This window comes from Molothrus ater, chromosome 14, assembly GCF_012460135.2.
Source record: "Molothrus ater isolate BHLD 08-10-18 breed brown headed cowbird chromosome 14, BPBGC_Mater_1.1, whole genome shotgun sequence".
Taxonomy (NCBI): domain Eukaryota; kingdom Metazoa; phylum Chordata; class Aves; order Passeriformes; family Icteridae; genus Molothrus; species Molothrus ater.
Genome location: NC_050491.2, coordinates 9,545,158 through 9,566,273, shown reverse-complemented (window position 1 = coordinate 9,566,273; position 21,116 = coordinate 9,545,158). Strand labels below are relative to the sequence as shown.

The window sequence follows — 21,116 nt, the reverse complement described above, 5'->3', positions numbered from 1 at the left end:
GCCAGGCATACTCTGTGAAGTCCTGACTATTTAATAAAAAATTAAATGTGCATGTGAATATGAAGTATATTAAAAAATTATATGTAAATGTCAATCTGGCAAGAACAGCTCCAGAAAAACATAAATCATGAAGATTGATAGAAGACAAAGCAATAGATTACACCTGCAGCAAATGTCACCTGACTTTTTTCCAGTTGACATTCAACCCATAGGACTTTACTGAAGCAGCTGAGGAACTGCTCTTTATTTTGTTGATCAGATAATATGTATAATTCTAATACCTTCTATATCTTAATGAAGCACTGTTAGACATAAACTTCACAATAAATACATATTTTATGATGAACACATTAAAAATTTAGATACAATTTATGAGTACTGCAGATTTTAAGGAGAAAGTTCTGTTTGGCTGTTGAAATACACTGAGTGAAATAGGATGTTTAATGCAAGACCAGAGATTAGATAAGAACTCAATGTGAAACACCCCTGTTTTTGTGTATGGAAATATAGAAGGTCCCTACTGACTCATTCCTTTTCTGGACAAGATGTCCCCAGTGGTAAAGAGGAAAAATGTGTATGGAATGTTGAAAATTTCAGGACATCCCTATGAAGGTGAAGAGAAAATGTTCATATTTAGGGGGCACCATCAAGATACAGCTCATGGTGAAGAACATCCAGAAATGGGGTCGAGTGAAGAGTGTCTTTTCTGTAATTTATTCTCCTGTGGCTCTGACTCATGAGCTCAGGTTGTGTTTCAGTGGATTGTTGATCCAGGAATCTTCAAACAATTTCTGGCATTTGTATTTCAACAGGGCTATCTTACTGCCTGCTTGTGTGGATGGACATTTTCCTTTGCAGTCGTGTTGTCTGTAATTTCTGATGTAGAAATAAACAGAAATGTAGGCTCTGTAGGAAGCCTGTGAAGCAATGAAAGGATTTAAAATAACCAGTGAAATAAAAGCTGTACATACGGCCTCACCTTATTTATTGCTGAACTTCTGCCCACATAATTCTTGCAAGGAGCTGTTTTATTGCAATTCTCTCTCAGAATCCCTAATTCCTACTTTCACATTTAACCAATAGTCTAAAATATATCCACTTGGCAAATATTATGATATGCAGTTCAAGAGACACTTGACTTTTAATCAGATTGGGGATATGTTATTTTCTCTTTAAGTGCCTACCCAATCTGCTGCTGAATTTGGTATCCTTTTTATTCATGGTATTTATAAATATTTGTTGAACCCAGATAAACTTATCCCTTCCCTCATCCTCATAAAACACTCCAAGAAAATCCTAGGTTTTAATGATTTCTTGAGCAGAGTAACAAATAGCCTGTGACTAGGCTTCTGTATACAGAAGTTCTTTTTCAAACTGCTGACATGAAGTGAATATAAACTAGAAATAACCAATTTTAAGACCTCCACTGAGGTTTGTTCTTTGACAGTTGACAGGAAGACTGAAAAATTAGTATTTTGGTAAAACCTTTATTTGTTTAAGATGCCTCTTAGCCAAAGAGACTGTCTGTACAAAAGGATTAACCTATTGACAATGACTTTCTAAATCCAAACTCATTGAATAACAAGTACTGAATGTGTTTACCTTCCTAATGCACTCACAATGCACAATGAAGCAGGCTTTCTTGAAAAGGTCAGAATGTATGAAGACCTGAATTTCAATAGGAAAACATTTAAAAAATAGAGCTAAATCGAAATGAATTTATTTTATACAAGAATTGGTAGGATTAAGTACATTTTGGCAACTGAAATGAATAAAAATATTAAAAAAGGATTTAAAAAGACTGCCTTTGTAGGTCTTTTAGGTTTACCTGCTGCACATTCAATTGCCTGTGCTTAAACAGAACATCCAATAATTTCTCCATTAATTTACTATACATGAATTTGCTAATCCTAAATCACTCCCATGTTCACCCCAGCTGTGTGTCCCCTCTGGGCAGAGAAGTTTAAACACGTGAAATGAACAATTATCATTTATTTCAGTTTTCTCCTGAGGAACAGTTTCACTGTGTGAGGCAACTACACTTGAAGGGTCATTTTCTGAGCTGGTTCTGAGCTGAGTTCTCTAAAAAACTGTTTTATATATTTTGCAAGGTAAATTGGAACAAGTTGATTATTCACCATAAGGCATACTGGAGAGATAATTATTAAGATAGATCACTTGTCATACACTGAAACTTTTTTTTTTTTTCAGATAAGACTGCAAATGAAGCAGTTTAGATTAGGCAAACATCAGTATTTTGCAGACAACACAATGTGAGTACTATATACATGACAGGGAGCATTTTTATAGAAAACATAAAAAAATGTGATAGAATCAAACCAGAACCTTGTGTCTGGAAGAATAAAATCTTCACCACATTACAAAAATGCAATTTTTGTAAAAATCCATTAAGTATTTTGGCTACATTTATTATGGCCCTTAAATTACACACTGAGGTCAAAAATTATGTTTAAAGTGTTGCCCAGGGACCCCATGTTCAGGTGCAAAGACTGGGAAATCATGCTTTAAAGCAATTCCTGAGCACTTAAGTCAATTTGAGGCTTGTGAAAACCTTTCCTCAAACCTGTATTCCTTTAGGCAGCATTTTATTTTCTCAAAATTGCCAACCTTTCACTACATACAGAATACATGTGTCAGGATATTCAGATCTTGACCTCCACTACCACAGCTGGATTATAAATTCTGAACAACTCAAAATTCACTCAACCCATTCACTATTTTAAGGTGCTAACAATTATGACAACTAGGGATACTTTAGGCATCCAAAACTGGGAGAGATAGGAGTCCCTATGGAAGGGGTTTGGGGGTGACTCAATCCTGGAAGAATTTTGTGACTTGTACTCTTGAAAGAGGCCTCTAGCTGCAGACTGTTTTGTTAATTTGGATGCCCTGATCTCAGAATACTGCCAGCATTTCCTACTGCATGTGGATGTGGGTGGCGAGTTTGCTCTCTCTCCTTGGCCAGGAGATTCTGGTTTTGATGAATGAAGACATGACCTTGGTCACACAAACTTTCTTGTGTGTCAAAGTATAGCAAAAAAATATTAAAAGTTTTTTGCTATGGGAACCCCCAAATGGTACAGTCTTGTTTAAGACAGACTATAGGAAACACAAAATGTTTTCGCTGCACATTGGGGGTTATTTTTTAGCTTGTTTTTGTTTTGTTTATTTGTTTGCTTTGGAGGTTTTTTTTTTTTGGTTTTTTTTTTGGAAGAGGGAGTCTGGAGAAGGAAATTGTTTATTTGTTTTTATCTTTAAAGATTTTAGGATATAATTCTTCCCTCAAGACCTTAAATTAAAGGAATTTAAAAAGTAGCCTGTAAGCTTCATCCTGCTGGCAATTATTTTGGGGTGTTATTTGCAGAGTAGGACTTTCTACAGTACAAATAAATCTCACTTATATTTTAGACAGAGCTTTCTCCAAGGTACCCTAAACAGAAAATGCCCATGATAACAAGAGGTCACATCAGTGAAGCCTCATCAGCACCTAATACAAGTGGAAGGTAAATTCAGTGATGCTTGTCCCACATTCTCATGCATGAGCGACCAAAGATGTTTCCACTGCATGTGCCTACATTGCTGGTGTTAAGATGATAGAGGAAACATGACAGAAACACTAATTATTGTGTTACCAAAGGTCCTTCAACTTGACAGAGATTGTTCTTTGAAAAGAACATGGACACAAAAGCATCATTATTGTCTTACTAAATAGGTACCACAGTCCCTAAAGAGATAAGAATGCTAATGATGGAAAAGCAAGAATAAAAAATGGTGAAGATTATTCCACTTACAGGAATACAGTAATGAAATATGATATTGCAGATGACCTCATTGAAATTGAAGCAGTGTTCTGTCAAAATAATAATTCAATATTTTTAGAGAGGAGCTTGAAATGAAGCTTGTTTGTCCCTGCATGTAACTACTCATACAGAGGAGGGCACTTACCTGCTGTAAGTACATGGCTAATCACAGGCTTGTCCTTCAAGTTATGAAGTTGGGAAGAAGAGCTCAAATAATAATATTATGTGGAACTCATAGTTTTTTGTTTTGTAGGATACAAACATGGATCTTTATATACAAAGTGGGTACTGTGCAGAACAAACTCTGAAATGAAAACTGATTAAATAATCAGACTGAAGCTGCCTGATCTTCAGAAATGGGATTTGGAAGGCAAAAGCTAGAGATTTAGGAAATGACTACTGCAGTGCTAATATATGTGAGCAGCAGTAGATCACTGAGACTATTTCAACCAAAGCATGACTTTCCATTAATTCCAGCTGGGACAAAGAGAGAAATTTAATATACAGTAGTGTCAATAGAAAGAACAGATGTAAAACCATTCTTAGCCACAAAGCACAGATGACAATGTAATCAACCCATGCAATACATGTCTGAGAGCACTGCACCAATTTCCTTTATTATTTGAATGGAGACTCACATCCAGTTAGAAATTCTTCAAACCCTTCCAAAGTTCTGTATATTAGAAAGGATGACTATTGGGGGAAACAGTGATGATAATTTCTCATGTGTTACCATGCACAGAATCACTTTTTTCTGTTATTCTTCAAAATTTTCCACAACTGTAAGGTACAATATTGATCATTTAAGTCAGTTTTAGCATTACCTAGAATTATCAGACAAAATGGAAATATCTATAGTTCTTTTAACTGCATAGCAATTGACTTCTGCCTAATAGTGTATTGCAGGAAAAAAAAAATCTATAGATTAATTTATTTAGGGACAGCTCTGTATTTGCACAATCTTACTGACATCAACAAAGGATTGTTTATATTTGAAAGTCAAATTCACTAGAAACTGTGCCTAAAATTTAAAACTAAGTTAAAAGTGAAATCTGTCTAGGTTATTTTGATCTTCTTATATGAGAAATTACTTAAAAAATAGTCAGTGAGCAACAGATTTAAAAAAAAAAGTTCAATAATGCAGCTTTGGGGGGGAAAATATCTTTTTTTTAAACTGGTATCTAAAATATGCTTAATAGAGTCTTTCCATTGCAAAAATTCCCCATAATGCTGAAACACCATGACATTTAAAGTCAGTAAACAAACTATGAAAACTAAGCATCTGGATTATAATTTAAATGTTAGACATAAGCTAATTTCACTTAGGATAAAACCTTTTGAAATTATAGAGTGTGTTCCTGTACATGTTTAATTGCCCTCTGGTTATTACAGTGATTGTATATTCAAGGTAGCTTAGTATTAATTTGGATCCTAGAACTGTTTCTATATTTTGTGGCTACATCAAAATAATAATAATAATAAAAAGTTTTCTTTTACAACCATTGTAATCAATTAGGAAAATATCTTCTCTGGCTGTCAGAGGACACATGTTTTTCAGTAGTTATGGGAACAGAGAGTAGGATCAGAATAACATAACAAAATAAAAAAGCATTCTGTTAGTGTATGTATTTTCTTCTCTCCTTTGTGTATTTAAAACACTCTAAGTATGACTATTGCCATATGACTTTGTGCTACTATTTCCACTTTAACAAATCTTACTCTGTCAGGCTTTTGTTTATTTATGATGAACCAAAAGAGAAGTGTGGGGTGAGCATGCAGTTTCTGACCATTGGGAGCTGTAAGTGCACATGCAACAGAGCTGCTGTGAGCAGCAGGTCAGTTGTGAAACAGCTGGCAGTGTTCCTTCTCCTTGGCTCTCCTGATATGGTTCAATACAATCTTCCCTTGATTTTGCTATTCTGTTGGGGTAAGATCAGTTAAAGCAGGGTTGAAGTGGAGTATCAGTGCTGAAGTTCATACTAGATGTTAGCAGTCTCATGGCAATCAGCCATTCTCCAGGTGAGGAGAATTGTCTTCTGTCACAGGTAACCCTCTGTGCTCCTACCTTCATGAAATCTTAAGGGTGATGAGACAAAGAGCAAACAAAACCAACAGAGAATATTTCAGCTGCAAAGACTTCAGTAACTTCTAAAGTCACACGTGTTTAACCTCTATGCTAAAAACACTCCAACCCCCCTCACAATAAATTGTGCTTCTTTGTTTTATACAGGGAGGGCTTAAGGAAGTTAATGTTCTTTGTGTGTGTGTTTTACAGAAATACAGCAAATCTAAATAAGAGAAAAGTGTGATTAAGAATAGCAGGTTTTAAATTAGGGCATTGGCACAAAAGGCATGTCAGAAACTCAGTATAAGGAAAATAATGAACTGAAAACCCTAGTATCAACAAACATTACATAGAAACAAGACAGTAAATCACTGCTGGAAAAATGCCCTATGTTAAAGAAGGCTTAACAAATAAGTTACCTGCATCAAGGTTTCAAATTCCAAACTTAAATAAAAAGATTAGTATTGGACCTATAATAGTGACAACTTGACCAGGTGCAAAAGACTGTGAAATGCTGAGGCAGATTAAACTGCAAGGGCAGAAATCAGAGCAGGACTGGGAGACTTCAATTATTTTTAGACAGATTAGGTAAATGTCACAGTGTTCTCCCATCAAATTTGTTTTTAGAAAGGGCACGATTTTAGCAGAGAGAAGTATCAGGATTTTCTACCCAAAACAGTGCACATGCTCTTGGCTGTCCTTGCCTCTCAGGGTCCCTTTTCCTCACACCTTTGGCTCTTGGAAACTGAGCTTTTTCAGACTCCTGCTGCAGAGGAAAGGTGCACTGCACAGACAAAAATATAATCACAAATGAAAAACTGCTGTAATTGTACTGTGACATAGGAAAAGGAGATGGCATCCAAGGAACGTTTGTCTTGAAGACATGGAAATAAGAGCAGTTCTTTGGGTGGGATTTGGAAACAGCAAGTCACTGAAATTTGGTTTGATGCTGAAACAGAAGCCCTGTGCTGGCAATGTTGGATATTATTGTCACCTCCAGGTCTGAGTTTACATATGGACAGGAGAAAAACAGCATACAACTTGGCTAGTGAGAGAAAAAGATCTAAAACTAGTTGATCTTAGTTGCTGAGGATGCTAGGGGAATAGTTTGTTATGGATGAGGTGCACCTTTATGCACTCCTCTGAAAATAAGCCATGCTGTTTAACATTCATGAATCTGCTTTAAGTACAAAAAATTTTTTAGAAATAAGGTATAAATCATAAACTGGCTTGGTTTAGTTTATCTAATTCTTTACACATATATTAATCACATTGTAAAACTGAGGTGTCATTTTCCTTTCTCCAACCCTAAATAAATCCTATCTTTGTGTAAATAAACATCTGCTCCTTAAAACACAGCTAGAAAACAAACCATATTTACTACAGGATAACAGGATTAAAAGGTATTGCAACATTATTTTGCTTTTGCTTTCTTTGCTTCAGCAACAGGAAGGTCTGAAAATACTGAAATTCACTGTGACTTATATTACAAGTAATATGTTTCTTCAGATTGTAGGAACCACAGAAAGAACCAATGTACAACAAATCTCAGCTTTTTAAATGTAGCATCTTTAAGGCAGCTACTCCCTTTAAAAGAATAACCTCCAGAGTGATCTGATTACATAGATTTAAAATATCAGAAACACAGGGACACAAGAAAAAGCACAGCTGAGCAAAAGCACTTGACTGCAATTCAGCTACCTAAATCAGGAACACACTAAAGTGCACATCAGCAGGTGAATGTGCTTTGTGCTCACACCTGTTTATCTTACTGGAGTTGTTTTCCAGTGGAATGAAATGCTTCCATTTTACGGTTTTATTTTCTGCTAGGACTTTGCTAAGATGTGGAGCTGGCATTCATCACCTCAGTAATGTCAAGAAAAGAAAGAGGAAAGCAGAGAATAAATGGAAAATGTCCAAGTATTTCAGAAAGGGTTTCTGAAAGATTAATGAAACTCCACTTTAAAAAAATACTATAGAAGTGGCCAAAATTAAGTAGGAATACAGTAGCTATAAATTTGAAATATTTAACTGACCAATAAATATTTCTTATATGACTATAGTAAAATGACAGTAGTGTTTGCATCCAGCATAGGGCACAGAAATTTGTGCAAGGTTCCATTATGGGAAATGATACTCTAAAGCCAAACTTCTAAACAAGAGTCATAGATAAGCTGAGGGGTTGCAAGAGACCTGATAAGAGAAGCAGTCTTTTAGAGATTATGATGACAGACAGAAATATAAAATTTTCAAGAGAGAAGAAAACACAAATTCAGACAGATTTTAAAGTCCTTAATCATGAGCAAAGTACAAACTCTTTTAAAGTGATACTTCTGTTTGAATGAAGGTGATTGTGAATCACTGTAAAAATCTAAAGATATATCTAACAGCTACATTTCAAAATGCTACAGAAATAGTTTCAAGGCTTCTAAACTCAAGATCAAGGAAGATATTATTACAGTTTGAAGGTTCCATGCAACAAGAGAAAACAATGCTGCTTATTCTGTTACAACACATTTTCTCATACATTTGGGATAGGAGGGCACATAAAAGAAAAACAAGAAACTGCTCATAATTCTCCACATTGTCATGCATATGCAGCAAGGCTCTCTGGTCTATTCTTTCTTTGCCTTTTCCCTGGACAGAATGCAGACCACGCAGCTTTCCAAACACAGCAGTACTGAATGATAGACAGAAAAAAAATAATTGTTATCTCCTGCTTTGAAGAGATGGGACTTTAACCTAATATGCAAGGGGCTGATTCAATGGAATATGAGATTTTCTTTATTGTATCCAGAAAATGTACATGCTTATTTTGAGGACAGGTCAAAATTGTTTGAATTCCCTCTCGGGGCAGTGGATTTTTTTAATGCTATGTCCAGGAATAAAAAAAGGAAGATAGATCTTGGAATAATTGTTTCCCCTCTGCATTTCACATGGTAAGAGTAAGCAGCACTAAGGTTGAGTACAGACATCTTTTATAACGAGCTGGTCAATACTAGAGCATACCTTTGAGAGAGTGGTTATTTCTCATAAGAAACAAAATAACTGAAAAATTCCTATCTCACATCTAAATCAAGAAGGCAGATAAGTAATCAGCTTTTAAAATAATATGTAAGGTTGTTCATCTCTCTAAAACAGTTTTCTATGATTTGTCTTGGGCTTTAGTGTATTTAGCACATTTCTTCAAATTGAAGTAGCAGTATCTTTTAAGATTTCTTTCATTTAAACTTCTAAACACCTAAAGAAAAAGGTAGGGTACTTGTTTATCCAATAGCTGGATTTATAAAGTCTGAAAATAGCTCTATTTTCTTTTTTACCTCTTATGTTATTGACAGTAAGAAACACAAAGCACTTCATACAGTTTTTCTCACTCCACTTAAGGATATAATTTCTACTTATGGCCTCAAGTCTTGCTGTGATAATTTTGCACTTCTTTGTATACCAAAATATTTGAAATTAAGTGTCATCACTAAGAATACAGCATTTGATAGCAGAAATTAGAGGTCTCTTTTGATGTTCTTTCATAGCCATTGCCCTTTACTAGAACCTTTACTTCTAAGCTATATAACAAAAACTTAGACCACAACATATTAAATTAACACTATCTACTAAGTTGCCTCTAACAGGGACAGAATGGAAAGATATTTCTTTTTCTGGGAACATGGAAGCATTGCTGTATTTCATTCCAGCTTCAAGTGACATAAAAGCTAAGTTTCACAATTATTGAAAGCATTTCTTTGGTGAGTAGTAGAAGTACAATGTAGTTGTCATGCTCTAGGAGCTTGCTCTTTTCTTACATCTCATTTACTCTCAAGAGGATTTCGGAGAGCAGAGTGTAACTGTTGCATGAAAACAGTTTTGGTCTTAGTGGTGTTTTAAAACAAAATCTATGAAACAAACACCTTATCACCCCATCTGAGAAGATCCCTCAAAAAAAATTCACATTAGAAGCCAAAAATGAAGATTCATAGCACATTTCTCATTGGCAGCACAGAGCTGGCACCATTGAAGGATTTGCAAGTGCAGTCCCAAACACAAAGCTGAAGAATCCTCATTCTACACTCTGTAATTATTAATACTAGCCAGGTATTCCAGTGACAGTCACCACACTAAAAGTCAACCATTAAAAGATGTTATGCTTTGATACAAATCACAACATGGAAATTAATTTAAAGAGGATGCTGCTGGAGTTTCTTTATGGCTGCATGATGCTCAGAAAATCATGGCTACTACACCAAATGAAAGAGCAAACAAACTGCTGTGAGCCATGAATCAAGTGCCACCAGGAACACAGAGTCCTGCAGCATGTCCAGTGACCTTGGCAGGCTGTGCTGAAGGTCATGGTGTAATAAATGCACAACTGGGAATCTTGCCTGGGACATCCTGAACACATGGAACCTGCAAATTAAATAGTCTTAGTTCTACTGTAGGAAACTATTTTTTGCCAGGCTCTTTTGTGTGGTTTTTAGTGAAATGTGTGTAAATTGGGATGACTTTTTTGCTTTCCAAATTGTTCTTACACACAGCAGAGCACAGCACACCTCCTGTGCTTGCTTTACACATTGTGTAAGCCATCCAAGTGTAACCTGAAGGGATTTGCAGCTACTGCACATCCTTTATCTCCATCCACAAACCACTAAGACAACTGCCCAGTCTGAGGGAAAACAGACCACATGATATGAGGGCAGAATATGTCTCAAGTGATTGGGGAAGAATAAAAAATTCTTGAAGCTTACACAACATAACAACAATGCTCCCTTCTCTCTATTTCCTGTCTTCCATGCCAAAACATCAAAATTCCAAACTGAACAAAGACGGTTTTATTTTAAAACTCATGAAAAAATTCTGCTAGCAGCCAGGCACTTAAAACCTGAACATTCAAGGGAATAGCTGTTTTCTGCCTAATCCTGACTAACATATCCACATGAGCTTGAAATAGTGATTAATGGACAGAACCTTATTAATTTTATGAAAATAGCAGATTCTTAAGGGAACTGTGCAGATCTTCCAAATCTGTTACCAGAGCCAATGTTTCAAAGGTCAGAAACCAGCTTGATGGCAGCCACAAAGCCACTCCAGCTCAACAATACTGCTGCTCATCCTTGTTCAAAATGCTGGAACCCCCAATGATTTCCCATGCAGAAATTAAAGGAAGAGATTTTGGTAGAAAACACAGCAGGCAAATGAGTCACAGAGGAACAGATAGGCACAGGAGCTGTGGTAGGATAAAAGAAAGGCTCCATTAAAAATCTTTTTTGAGGTAGTTTAAATCATGAGAAATCTATACTTTTAAGTTAGAAGAGAGAAATTAGACTTTTAAGTTAGAAGAGATCAAAATCATGGGAGTGCTGTAAATAGAAACACAATGAATCAGGTCCAGATTTTCAAAGAGTAGGATTATACATGCTTCAGTAAAAGGACTTTCAGCATGGGGATATTCCTTTGATGGGTATAAATTTATTTCATATTTTGCAATGGATAGTACTGCACTAGGTAACATAGATATTAAATTGTTTTCTTCATGTCATTCACTACATTTACCTTGTTTTTTCTGTATTTACTGCATTTCAGCAGCTTATAGAAAGGCAGAGCAGTGGAAAATACAACCTGAGATTTTTCAATGCTTTCCACATTGCTTCCAAATACAATTTAAGCTGAGTATTTCAATCCCTATGGCGTTAAACATCTGTACTCCTTGGACCTTGGTGACCACACGTTCCCCCGTGTTTACACAATTCCTTTCACGTATCCAACCTTGTGCTTAAAGCTGAGATTGCCTGAAGCAGTGTATTTTTGGGAAGGAGTTTTTAACTTTGTTATTTACTTTTTTTTCTCCAAAGGTTTGCCAGAAAGCGTCTCTACTTTTTTTCCCCAAACTGCAGATCTGGAGGTAAGCATGAAAATAAGCAATACAGAGCAGGATCTTGCTCAGGATGATACAAAGGTTTGATGCTGTTTGGACCCAGCCTACATCTATTATGTAGGTGATTATTGTGTGCTAAATTTTGTAAATAAGACACATTTCAAAGCAATGGACTACTCTAACTTATGTTATAGGTGAAAAAATTGAAGTGTAAAATGCATTTTTGTTATTTCACACTTGACATGGAGGATTAACAAATGATAGATGCTAAATTTCTATTTACTCTTTTGCAATACCACAGCAAGGATTCCAGCTGCTGAGCTGGGTAAGCATCAAGAAACTGAGGTCCTGGCCTCCAGGCAGGAAACCTCTGTACACTTCCCAGTTCACCAAAAGACAGTGTTTTTAAAGGATTATCCTTATGAAGACAAGCCCCTACTGATAAGTCCCTTTCACCAATTAAATCAATAGAATCACTGAAGAATACACAAAAGAGATTTCTGTAAGAGGTAAATGGAATTTATATTTCACAGCACAAGTGGTAAATCTCAGAAACAATAAAGTGGAATTAGTAGGAATAGGTAATTTATTCACAGCCACAATGTACTAGGCCCAGGAAACTGCAGGAGAATAAATTGTTTTCTATAGTTTATCAGACATGCTACCAGAATGAAAGCATTTACAGCCTTTACTTTTTGGCATGAGCTTTTTGTGAACACAACAGTTACTGCACTGTGCACTACAGTTTGCATCCCTATCATCATTCTATTCTAGGTTTCAAAATCTTTCATTTCAGTTGTTGAAATAAATATTACATTAAAGGCCAGGACATCAACATAACACCTTAATTTATGAGACCAAGAATGAAAAGATCATCTGATTTTGCAACAAGATTTACAACTAAGTGAGATTCTCCTTACACCAGCGAGAGTACCAAAAACTGAAATAAATGAAACTATAATTTAAAAGAAAGTTGAGATTTCAAACTTGCCAAATAATTAGCATGGTCAGAAAAATGAATTATATATTCATTCTGAGTACATTCCCTTTCTTATTAAAAAGTAGCTGGAAAGATTAAACATAACTTTGAGAAAATAGAAAGCTGTTCTGACAGTCATCTCAACATAAAAAGGCTTTACTATGGTGGCAGAAAAAGCATTCTTTTTTGACAAAAAAATCATTACGCAGATTTTTTATACATGTTCTAATTTCTTTATCATGGCAATATGATGTCCTATATGCTTTGGCAGACTATCATATTATTTATTATTAAATTTGCAAAGGGTATTATTAAAAAAGGAGTTTTAAATTCACAGCTTCTGGTAAACAGAAAATAAACTCAAGATGAAAATGCAGTGAGCCTTTGAATTATGCACAGAGGCTTTCAGTGCATTGCTTGGTAATTGTAAAATCTGTGGAAGTGACCATAAATAAGTAAACTCCACAGCTCTCCTAATCCTTTTTCTACAGAGCACAAATAACTACCTCTTTCCTATCTGTTGAAATAATTTAGGAATCAGAACAACCAGTGGGAGCAGTATTGGTAAAACCATGGTTTTTAAAGGCTTCCTCATTTCAGGTATCCATTTATACCTGAAATTAGCAGGACTAATTTGTCTGCAGTGTACTGATAAATGCTGGCATTCATAAAAAATTTGGTCAAAGGAAAGAAAAAATTAACAACATTATTTCACAGTTCTCATCATCATCATATTTTTATTATAGGCTGGTAAAAACTTCTAATTAAGATCTCGATTATCCCAGGCCTGTAATTCAGATTGGTTATATTACAATTTTGCAATGCTTTCATTCAACAATTTTGCACAGGACTGAAACAATCATGCCCGACTTGACCTCTAAAATCTGAAAATTCATTTCACAAGTTACTCTTGCACAAGTGCTTCAAATTTCTCGCCTCATGGGATTTCACTAAGACACTGAAAGCTTGTGCCATTCCCAGATTTCCACGTGTTTTAGATATGGTGGCATGGCAGTCTAAGAGTAGCCCTTTATCTGCTTGCACGGTTCAGCCTGTCCAATCTTCCTTTCTTACAACCTTTACCCTAGGATTGACATTTATCTGGCAAAGTTTTTTAGTTTTTAATGCAAGAATTGCATGAAAAGGGACAGTGGCTGAGTTTTCCTGCTAATTCACGCTTTGCTCTATTTTTGCTGCTAAGTGAGAGACCAGTGCTGCTCTAAGGGAAGCAATTCTCAATGCCTGCTGCACTGAAGAATTTTCAGGCTGCATTGGCCATAGTACAGTAACAGAAGACTTCATTCTGAAACCGTGCAGTAGATACAATTCCTTCATGAAAAAGATAACACGGAGTTTACAGAACAATGAAGTAGTGACACAGCGATGTAAAATAATGGTTATTATATAGTCTATAGACTTTAAGTAATTTTGGTTTGAAATTATAATAATACTGAGCACTGGAAACCTCAGTAGAGATTGTCTCTCATGTTCGTGTTAAAAACAGGAAAGCCAGATTTTTATTCAGCTAAAAGTCAATTTTCACAGTGGCTGCTCACTTACAACATGTACAATTAGAAAGTATTATCTGGATCTTTCCTCTTGTTCTTTAAGGAGATTAGGTGAACAAAATCCATTTTCTCTGGTCTCTTGTAAAGCTACCACATCTATTCAGAGCAAACAAGAAATGAGATTTGCAAACACTTCCAGCTCTGTGAAGATATATTTTAAAGTTTCAAGTGCCTTGTGGACATTCAGGAATGCAATTTGTGCTATGAGGAATCTGGAAACTTCAGCTTTAAGAAAGGAAGAACTATTTCCTGATCTATTTGAGTGCTGGAAGTTACTTTTGGCAAAAATCCTAGAAGTATTCTTACTGTTGCTTTGTTAGAAAAAGATATTTAAGACAAGAGAATGAAGCAGGAGAGAATGAAGCTCTAACTCATCAAGGCAAACACAGAGCGAGCTAGAAGGCAGAGCTCAGGTCAAAAGCCTAAGAGGAATGGAAGCCATGGCTGAAATGAAGAATGTCCATCAGAAGACTCAGCACTGCTTTTAGGTCCCATGATGGAAGGAGAGAACTCTTATATGGGGTCATATGGGGGACACTGAGAAAAGACTGCATTAAGACTGGATGTGAAAAAATCTGTTTCCCTTTAATGCATCAGCTACAGTAATGGTAGAAATGTTTGCAACCTAAAGTACTTTTAGTCCCTTTCAGAATCTGCAAAGGGTAATACAGTGGAAAACCAAGGGTGTCTCAGAGTAATCCTGTGTGCCACGCTTTCAGGGAGAGCTTTTAAAAGGGGTATATGTGACTTTTTTAAAATGCATGTACAAAATTGGAAGCAAACCTCAGATCAAAGGAATGGAACATATATTGCACCTTTCTTTGGAAACCTGGAAAGGTTGGGGCCTGGTTTTTCCACAGGAAGTTTATGAGACTAGGAAAGCCTGGAGAGTGTTCTTGCTAGACTGACAATTCCAGTTCTGGGATCAGAGCTGGCTTTGCTCTGAAATGGCATTTAAACTGTATCTCCAGTGGTTTCTAGCCCATGCAAACACAAACTGAGAATCCCTAAATCCCACAAAGTGTTACACAATTCACTTGCATTCTCCACATCCCAGAACACACTCAAACACAGTGCCCATTTCTTGTCACCTTAATAACTCGGTGGATGACAGATAAAATATGTTATTATTTTTCTGTCTTTCTTTGGAAAAACATAATTAAAATCCAGTACTCTGATATCTGAAAAGTAATTAAACTGATATGCATAGAATTCTTCAAATTTATCCTAAACTTTAAGCAACATAACGATTATACGACAATTTACCAATAACATCAACCAGGAACATTTCTAAGTGACTTAGAAAATGCTTCCTCTATATATAATGTGGATGTGAGGAAGAAAAGCACCATGTCTTGATTTATGTTCATTTTCTAGACCAGGGCAAAGTATGGAGTCCATTAATCTTGAATTTAATGTAATTTCAGCAATGATTAACAAGAATAAAAATCTATATTTTTATGCCAATAACCTCAAAGTTAAACCAGTGAAATGACAAATATATGACAAAAGAAAAAGAGATTTGGACTAAAATATTGTCTAAAAGTCAGGTTTTTTTAAACTGAGATATCTAGGTTTAATTTATGGTATTGAAAAATATGGCACAACAGATCAAAATAGTCTAGCATGTGTTTCTACTTTCACTTCCAAACATATGAGTGAATGGCAAAATGACTAAAGGTAGAAGTTTTCTCCACAAAACTGGATTAAAATTCTGCATTAAAAAAATTACTTCTAGTTGCAATATTTTGCTATACTTTTAAAAACTTACAGCATAAATAATCTTTTTTTATGCTCATGAGAATATGTTCATAAATAGATTTACAGATACCGTACCTACTACTTTTGTGAAAACTGAATAGAAAAAGATTTGTACACTGCTCTTACACACATTCCAACCAGTGTTCTGGTTGGAATGTGTGTAAGAGCAGTGTACAAAAGCAGCAGATTCAAAAACCCTTTCAAGAAAATATTATCTAAAAATACATTGCAAAGCTCTCACTAAAACATGTGACTTATAGTCTATTAGTGGCAGCATTAGGACAAGCATGTTATTTGCTGACCTGGATAAAATATTTTTGCACAGCTAAACATCTGCTGTGGCCACCTCTCCTTGTTAAATTTCTACCCATCATTCAGCCAGTCTGAATTGCTCTCAATGCATCAATAAACAATATTTGTTGGGAGGAAACCCTTCAATTTAAACACACAAAATTCACATTCTAATCTAAGACTTTGTCATGAATTTATAAGAATAGAAGCCTAATATATGCAAGATCACTTTCTCACAATAGACATTAAAGCTATCAACCTTAGTTGACAGTTCTCAAAAAAGGTTATAGCTTGAGTAATTGGAAAAGAAATTCACAGAGGGATTAGAATGCAGCTGGAAAAAAGGGACTCACTTTTAGAAAATTCTAAATTGATTACAGAGCATTCACAAACAAGTCAGTTGATAAATTATTTACTGTTTAACTGCAAAACATTGAATAAGACTGTATCTATATGTATTGAATAATAAGCTACATGACACTTCTGTCATTATTTAATTGATAAAATGAGCACTCAGGAAATAATCAGTCTTTTTATGTCAAAGTGCTCAGAGTAAGTGATGGTGATGATGACAAAGATGACAGATATTTTTCTCCCTTTTTAGTACTTGTTTGACAATACCAGCATCCCCTAGATTTATGAAGTGTGACATCATTAAAATCTCAATATTTCATAATAAATAGTTCAATTTAGTATAGATTCAAAAATTGTTCATGTCTTTCCACTGGGGGACTCAGATATAAATGACACTGAAATTAATATATGAACTTCACCAAAGGTTTCCTAGCAGGGAGAGGCATTCTAACATCAATGGAGCAATGCCTCAAGCATGAAGCTCAAATGCTGCTTAAAAAAAATCTCCCTTACTCAACTGCTCATGGGCCCTGGTATCCTGCACCCATGTTGCTGACCCCTTGAGTGTGGGCTCAGATCATCTGTGCTTAGCAAGAATGGAGCTCACAGTCAGCAGATCAAAGTTTACAGCAGTTCCTCATTAGATTAACCCTGTCTGGAGCACATGACCACCTTTTAACTAACATTATTTCGCATCTTGCAGGGGCTTTCTAAGACACTCAGAGATGTAAGATTTGGTGTGGATATTTCACCTGCAGCTCTGGACCATTTTTTACTGTGCTAAAAAATAACGCTAACTTAAAAAAATAAAAACAGCAAAAAAAAACCCCACCAAAAAACCCCAAAAAGACCAAAAACCCCACAAAAACAAAGAAACAAACAGAAACATCACATCTTCCCTGAGGCAGAACAAACAAGATTCTGTCCTCTAGGTGGGCACTCAAGAAATGGAAACCAGTTTGTAGCATCCGTGCTCCAAGAAATTAATCCTCAATTTTTAAACTGGCCAGTCCAGGCTTAAGGACCTCACCACAAAGCTTGACATATTTCCTCTGTGACTGACCTAAAAGTCTTCCTCTTGCTCTGAGCTGGGAAATGAGAAAGGGCCCAGGGTCCCAGCTTGCTGGGACATCCACAGAGCTCTCCTGTGCCCCAAGCTCTGGGCCATGACTTACATGGCCTGACCTGGCCATAAAGCTGGGCCAAATAATACCTGTTCCTAAGTCAATTATTTGAAAATAGAAGTGGTAATGTGAGAGTGCCTGTGATACTGTTAACTTTGTGGAGAATTGAAGTGTTTGTAGCATCTGTAAAACTGATGGATTGTTTCTCATAGAGCCAGCAGTTCCATAGCAAATGCAGCTTTTATGGGCAGGAAAGCAGCAAGGTCAAGCAGCTGTGAAGGGTATGCTGGAAACACAGCTGACTTCCAGGGGAATAATCCATGCCCTGGAACTCACTAGTTGTTGCTTTGAAATGAGACCAGATGTGAAAATATATTAAAAAAAAAAAATCATCCATTCTTTTTGAACAACTTCATGTACCTAAGATGAACAGAAAAGCTCAGAAAAATATTCTGAGGTTTTGGGTTTGCTTTTAAAGAGGATTCAGCAGAGTTTAAATTCTTTTCCAATAGGATACTACAACCTAAAATACATGCTCAGGTTTTCCCAAATGTACAAAGAATAGCCAGTGTCTGTGTTACCACTGCTAAATCTCAGAAATTTCAAAATCCAAAGAAGGAACTGTGTTTATTTGTTTATCTACTCAAGCATGGAATAATTACAATGCAAGAAAAAGCAACAGTCATTTGAATTTTACTTTTTATTCTCATCCCTCTATGTTCTTAGTGCATAATTCTGTCGTTGACTTGGCAAAGAAAACGACAAGTAAACCTCCTCAGAGGATGTATTTCTCCATAGTATAGAAAGTATCTAATGTTATAGAAAGTCTGTTGAAAAATTCACTGGCAAAAAATGCCTGACAAAATATAATTTTGATTTTGAAACTACATCAAATAACATTCTATCAGATCTTGTAAAGATATTGTGAAAATCACACAAGTTTATGATACAGTCTAGTTTAAGACAATCCTTGGTTCTGATTGCAGCTTGTCATCCTGGAGGAAACATTAACTGTAAAACACAGGTCTCCTGTCAAGCTAGGAAAGGTGGCTTGACTTTGGCTATTGCCCAGCCAAAGAGCCATAATTGAAGTGCCAGAAAATTATGTTAAGTAAATATAAAACTAGATAATTATTACAGATCTCTGTTTAATTCCTGGTTTTGTTTGTCTTCCTGTGTGACCTTCAATGAGGCATTTAATCTCTTTCTGTATAAAACTGTAAATAGTTATCTCAGAAGGACTATGGGATACCAGAAGGCATATAAACAGCTAGCAGCAAAAAGTGACATAAATTATGCATCTGTTTTATGAAAAGCTTGTCCAATTGAGTAAATAGAGCTTTCCAGTCTGAATTATAGTGTGTGAGCAATATTTTCTTTATAATGAATTCATTTTATTCACTAAATGCATTACATTACTCAAACACCAGGAAAATGGTGTCAACCATACCTTCCATCATTTATGATAGAATTACAGTCCCTTTTATTAAAATCAGAGCTTTAATACCATTCTTAGCATCTTTTTAATATGTCTCTTCATGGTAGAGTGTTACCAGACCTCATATTCTGACCAAAAATGTGGAATTCTAGGTCTACTTAAATCCAAATTTCACATTTATCCCTTGAATAACCCTGCTCCAGTCAGTCCATACTGGCAGGGCAGTCTGGCCTCCTCTCAGTACCACTCAAGGTGTGAGCTTCTCCCACAGCTTGTGCTCTGTGAGCACTCAGGATTATTTAGTGTGGAAAGCAGAAATTAAAAAGCTGATTATAAACACACCACGTAGCAGAAGAGTGGTGCAATGACAGTAAAGTCTTTTCCCCTCATTAAAATGGGTATAATTATTTTCAAAATCATTTATGCCTAATAGGTTGCCTTGCTATTTAAAGGATCTTATCTCTGCCATGATGTCATGAAACTAAATTCATAGAACTTCTTTCCTATCTCATTTAGCAACGAGATGCAAATGTAACTAATGTTTCCCTGAAAATTGAGAAAAATATAAGTACAGTGCCTAATCAACATCAGTAATGTTATGTTGGTAATCACTCACTATTAGTCTGAAATTACTTCAGCAAAATAAACAACCACCTTTTTCAGTTTGCAATACAGTTTAAGAGAACTTTCAAACTGAGAAACATTTTAGCTAAGAGGTGATGAAAATCAGATTCAGATTTTACCTTCCTCCTACCTATACTCCCAGGCCAGATCCTTGCATAGGCTCAGTACAATTTGTGAAAGCACCTTCAGTGAGTTAAGTACCTAAATCAAAAAGTTATGATTAACCCCCTATATAACCATGGTTTTATATGTATATGTATGATTGATTGTTTCTGAATACAAAACAGTTGTAGAAAGTTAGGTAAGAGCAGTAGTATTAACAAGAAAAGTTCTATTTTGCTGCAGAATAAGATATCAAATCCTTCAATCAGCATCTTGGATACAACAAAAGTCTTATAGATCAGAGACAAAAATTCCCACTGCTTACATTTCTGTTACAGATAACCTAAATGAAGCAATTCTTTATCTGTTAGGAAATTCCCTGTTCCAAGTCAAAGTAATACTGCATAGCAATAATCATTAGCATACAAGAATGAAAAAAATAAGAAGACAGATATATAAAATATAATTTATCTCACTGCAAATCTGATATCAAACATTAGCTGAACATCCCAATTATCCCTTCACTTTCTCTGAAGCTCTTCTAAATAGAATAAATATTTATACTGATAGTTCTTGATGATTGGCAGTACCTCTGTATCCCACAAAAATCCCCAAACACCAAAACAACAAATGGAAAGCATGGGAGCTTTGTTGAGGATGTTCTAATATGAAAGTAAATTATTTACAGAGCACTGTGCACACTGACCTTGAATATTTCCAGGCATGGGGCATCCACCACCTCTCTGGGCCACTTGTGCCAGTGTTAATCATTCTTTTATTGCATTTCTTGATGATAGGGCACTTATTTACCAACCAGTTTCACTCTAAATCTAGTGCAGCCCAGGAAGGCTGGGTATCCCCACCCCTGTGCTCCCAGGCTCCTGCTGCTCAGGAGGGCAGGAAAAGCTCACAAAGGACAATTCTGGGAAGCTGACTGAGAGCTGCTGTAAGGTTTTTGCCATACTGGACAGTGCAGTTCTTCCTAAAAGAAGTAAAATTATATTTCTGGACCAGAATCCTGAAAGGATTCTTCAACCAACACAATTCATTTCCATCCAGGCAGTTTCACTGGATGAGCAACAATATGTTCAACTGCCATATATTAACTACAGTCATCAACATT

The 21,116-nt window shown here is 35.8% G+C and overlaps 1 protein-coding gene across 1 annotated transcript in view; it reads right to left on the bottom strand.

Moving 5' to 3' along the window:
* The window catches only part of TENM1 (teneurin transmembrane protein 1), a 661,862-nt gene that overhangs the window by 396,283 nt on the left and 244,463 nt on the right, over window positions 1-21,116 (bottom strand). The gene's annotated exons all lie outside the window — the stretch shown is intronic.